We start from the raw sequence: 4832 nt of genomic DNA, 5'->3' as shown, positions 1-4832 counted from the left end.
CTACCGCCAGAGGAGGATCCGGAGAAGACAGTTAAAGAGCAATTAATCAAGTCTCATGCTCTTAAGAAGATGGCAGACCTATTCAAGAGGTGGAAGAATGAGCTGAAAACGTTTGTCGACAAAGAAGAGACACCAGAATTCATCGGCCGGTATGAGAAGATCAGAGATCACTGGCCCGCATTTGTGGCTCACAAGACATCGAAAAAGAGTAAGAAGATGTCAGCGACAAACAAGATGAATGCTGCGAAGAAGAAGCTTCACCATCGCACGGGGTCAAGTGGCTACCTCAAAGCCCGGCCTAAGTGGGCCAAGGCTGAGAATGATCTGCTTGAAAAAGGGATCAAACCACAGATAATGAACTGGACAGTCCGTTGCCGGACTTGGTTCTTCGGGGCTGGCGGAACCTTGGACCCTGTATCAGGGAGGTGCGTTTGGACGAACGAGCTTTTGAGAATACCAGTCAAGAAGATTCAGCAATATATCGATGCAGCGCAGAAAGGGACGTTCGTTCTAGACAGAGAGAACGACGAGCTCACAATGGCCCTCGGGAATCTTGAGCACCCTGGACGGACACGAGGCACGCCAGGCTCCGTTCCGTGGAAGGCTGGTTTTCCGGACGCAGGCGGTTACAAAAGCCAGGAGAGGAGGAAAAAAATGGAGCAGACCCAAATTCAGAAGCTGCACGAAAGGGTTCAAACGCTGGAGGAACGAGACGGCAATCGACACGCTGAAACTACCCCCGAAGCTACCCCGCCATCTCAGTGGAGAAGCAGCGTGGCTTCCCCCGAGCTGCTTCAGCCGGAGCATGTCTTGACGGCTCCTGCTAGCTACCCCGTGAATGCTATCACGGAGTCTCAATATTGCCACCTTATGGCGGAATGGCAGAACTTCAAAGTCAAGGCGGCTGTTGGCTCTGTTTTACCTCCTGAACCCGACGCAACCTACCACTGCCGGCCGATTCCAGAAGGATATGCTAGGGTGATGGTGGATGAAATAACGGAGGGATTTGAGGACCTCCAGCTTGACCACCCTACCGATGAAGGGGAGACTCGGCTGGGTTTAGCTCTGAAGACTCCGTGCCTATGGCGGAAGGAGCTCATTAACCTTCCGAACTGGACGCCTCCGGCGAGTAAGGGCACTCCGCCGCCGCCTCCTCCTCCGGCGAGTGATCAAGGCACTCAGCCTCCTTCTCCGGCGCGTGGCGGCACTCCGCCTCCTCCTCCGGCGAGTGATCAGGGCACTCAGCCTCCTTCTCCGGCGCGTGGCGGCACTCCGCCTCCTTCTCCGCCTGCGCCGGCGTGCCAGAGCAGCCAGCCTCCTCCTTCTCCGCCTCGTCAGCAAGGGCGGAAGAGACCCGCCGCCGCTCTGGCTGCTCCGGCGCGTCGTAGTCCTTCTCCTCTGCCTCGTAAGCAAGGAAAGAAGACAGCCGCAGCCGCTCCGTCTGCTCTGCTGGCGTCTAGCAGTATAGCTGCCAGAGGCGGGAGGCAATATAGATTCGGTCCTTCTCTGAAGACTCCAGAGAAGTTACCATACGAGAGGACCGAGGAGGAGAACGCGAAGATCGTGCGAGCCGAAGTGAAGAACTTCTTTGAAGGGGTGAAAGCAAAGAAACATTCACCTTCGGAGGAGAAGGTAGATCCGGTGAAAGCGAAGCGCACTCTGGATGCCCTGACAAAACCACCAAAGTCTCCGCCGAAAGGCAACTATGAGCGCATTATTGCAAAGACATTTGTCGAAGCGGAGCGGTCGGGAAGTACTGTCAGTGATCAAAGGTTAAAAGAACGACGAGCTGGGAAAAAATTGCCCAGCTCGGTGAACAAGCGAACCAATCGTGCCCCCCCGCTCAAGGTGTCTAAAGACATCGTCGCTAATGATCCGAGGATGGTGGCCGGTTATAGCAATCTTGGAGATTACCTGCCCGACGATGTACATTATGAAATCATGGAGGTGGACGAACACAAATACCATTACGGGAAGCCTCTCGTCAAAGATGAAAGATCTCTAACAACGATGATGCGAAGATTACAAGATTGGTACATGAAAACCTGCAGAGAGTCTGATGTGATGAATACTTTGACGCTGAGAGTTAAACCGGAGCATGACCTCGTCGAAATTGAACTGCTGAATGTTCAATTTGAGGAGTTCTTCCAGTTTTTCAATCAAAAGGCCCTCGATAAATCAACGATCACTTGCTACTGTCTGTAAGTAGTACTACTTCTGTCATTAAGTATCTCTATATAGGTCAGCTCTTTAATTGCATGTATTTATAATTATCCTCACTATATTATGCAGATTGAAGATCGCCGAATTGAAGAAAAGACAAATCGGTGATATTGGGTTCATTAACACAAATCTCATAGATGCATATACGGTTGAAAAACATGCCAAAGAAGCCGAGGCCAACTTGCTACGATCGTTGGTATTAAATCAAAACAAAGATATAATACTCTTTCCTTACAATTTCAAGTAAGGTTTACTGTCTTGTGCATATTCGGTTTCCCTTATTAGTCCAGGTTATGGTAATGTAATTGAAGACTTATGCAGGCATGCGCAGCTTTTACTATATTCTCCTAGAGATTAAGCTTGAGAAGGGAGTAGTAACCGAAGAGCGGACGTTCTGCACGCAGCGGCAGCTGATCGCAACTATCTGACCGGTCGTCCAGGCGAGGTGATTTGTGCGCTAAAGTTCGTTGAAATGAGGAAAGTGGACATACAGCGGTCCATACATGCGAATACTTTTGTCCACGCTAGTCTTGTGGGGTGCACATCTGCGAAAAGGGATCTGTCGTGCAGAGTGTGCAGACGTGCAGTGTGGTACGTCTAGTTTTTTATTCCATGGGCCCAATACTGTCTTCTCTAAAGTTGTCTGGGTGGCGTGGACCCAGGTTAGGCCCCTGTCCTGCTTCGGTCTCACACACCAAATCCCTTTTCTGATTGGGGGCATTGACCACACTGAGCCGGCAACAAATTGGGCACTCGAGGTTCGTCTGGATCTTATCATGGCGATCCCCGGTGCGACGACGCCGGCGTTGGCCAGTTTGATTCTGCTTCTATCCTTGTTCTTCGTTGACTCTAGGGCTTACGAGCTTGCTCCGCGCGCTGGTACTGCAGATCGACAGGGGCGACAACCGATTCAGTGGTGCGCGAGGTGGCGTACGTTTTGGGCGCCGCCGGTCCAGTCGTGGCCGATTCGGTCGTAGGCGTGGACTCACCGGAGATGCGTCCGTTGGATCAGGGCCGGGCTCTTCGGGGCCAGGCCGGTGCCTTGCCTGATCTCGAGTTCTCCGGCGCGTCCTGTACGACGTTCAGTTCTGGGAGCTGAGGTGTGGCGTCGGTAGGCGCCGGCAACGGGGCACCCACCGTGGACTCGTGCAGCGGGATTTAGTCCTTCCGCCCTGGTGCCGCGACAGCGGCAAACACCACTATACGCGTTGGCTGGAAGCGCATGTACCTCCTGCATCTTTTTGGCTGAGACGAAGGCGCATTTTTTAGTGTGCTTAAAGGTGATTCAGGGCATTGTGATTGTATCTTTTATTTATGAACTTATTTTCGAACTGAATGATGAACAAATACAGAAAACCATTTTGTCCTGGCCCCGGGGCACCTTGGGCACAAGATCAATGGCAACGGTGGTGGAGTTGCCCGGAGACGACGAGCAGAAGAGGAGCTCTGGGACATCTCAGCATAGCGGCGATGGATCAGGATAGTGAGATGCTTTGCGTGGTGGAAGACGTTGCCAGCCATCAGTACTGAACTGCGACGTGTGAGAGTAATCGGTCTGGTTGCATGGTCATTAAATGCATCTGTGATGAAAAGAGTTTACGTTATACAGTGCACCATGCGTTTTTCGTCCGCTCGCCTGCGCGCGTACTCGGCGTGTCAGATCTTGTTGTCAGGTGTCGTCCTTTTGAATACGGATATACGCCACATATCACTCTCCAACAGTTGCCTATACTCTAACTGCTCGGCTGCTTCCAATCGCGACGGCACGCGCGCCGTTGATGCGGTGCGTGTAGATGCCACTGCGTGCAGCGATGCACTTCTCGTAGTAACCGTCTTAGACTCGAAACGAAAAGATCTTCAGAACTATGTGGACATGACTCAAATGCTCGAGAAAAAAGTTAAATCGATCATTATCCACCATATCAGCAACTTTGTTCATTTCCTGATATCAAGTAATTGTTTTCTTTGTCTGGCAGGGTTTGGAGAAAATTCACCACAAAAGCTCCGGGACTGCCGAAGAAGCTGCAATTTAGACACCCGAAAGTAAGTACTATAGTAACATGTTCCGCACATCTCCTAGTGATTCAAGCGCTAGTTTCATCAATACCATTTAGCATGCTTGCTTATCAGTTAGATTGACCTCTATTTCTTGTAAAGTGGTTGTGGCAGGAACAAGGAAATGATTTCTGTGGATACTACGTTTGCGAGTCTATCCGCACTGACGAACAATATGAAGTGCTTAAGCAATAATATTCACAATTTTATTTTATTACCATCATTTGTGTCGAGTTTCATTTATTCATATATATATATGTATTGACCCCCTTCTTCAAATTAGATGTTTCGGATGCGGGATGAACTCCTAGCAGAAGATCGTATGCGAGCAATTCAAGAGGAATTGGCGGCATTCTTCCTTGACCACGTGATCGCTGAAAACGGAGAATACTATGTGGACCCTGTGTTCTTACAATTTAATTAGGAGATTATATTGTAAGAGATAATTATTGTATATATGTAGCCGGTAGTGTCAGATAGATATACGAGAACTTGTTGTTCGACCAATCTCTCGGAGAAGGAGAGGTGGTCGATATCACTTCTCTCTGTATGCA

General features: G+C 50.1%; 1 long non-coding RNA gene across 1 annotated transcript; it reads left to right on the top strand.

Moving 5' to 3' along the window:
• The first annotated feature begins 2711 nt into the window (after positions 1-2711).
• On the top strand, positions 2712-3511 carry LOC120976246 (uncharacterized). The gene is made up of 2 exons (XR_005771497.2): positions 2712-2981; positions 3112-3511. It is a non-coding gene; the product is annotated as an uncharacterized lncRNA (long non-coding RNA).
• The last annotated feature ends 1321 nt before the right edge of the window (positions 3512-4832 follow it).

The sequence above is a fragment of the Aegilops tauschii genome, chromosome 3 (genome assembly GCF_002575655.3).
Source record: "Aegilops tauschii subsp. strangulata cultivar AL8/78 chromosome 3, Aet v6.0, whole genome shotgun sequence".
Lineage (NCBI taxonomy): Eukaryota > Viridiplantae > Streptophyta > Magnoliopsida > Poales > Poaceae > Aegilops > Aegilops tauschii.
The sequence above is the reverse complement of the archived record's forward strand: the minus strand, read 5'-3'. Positions and strand labels throughout refer to the sequence as shown.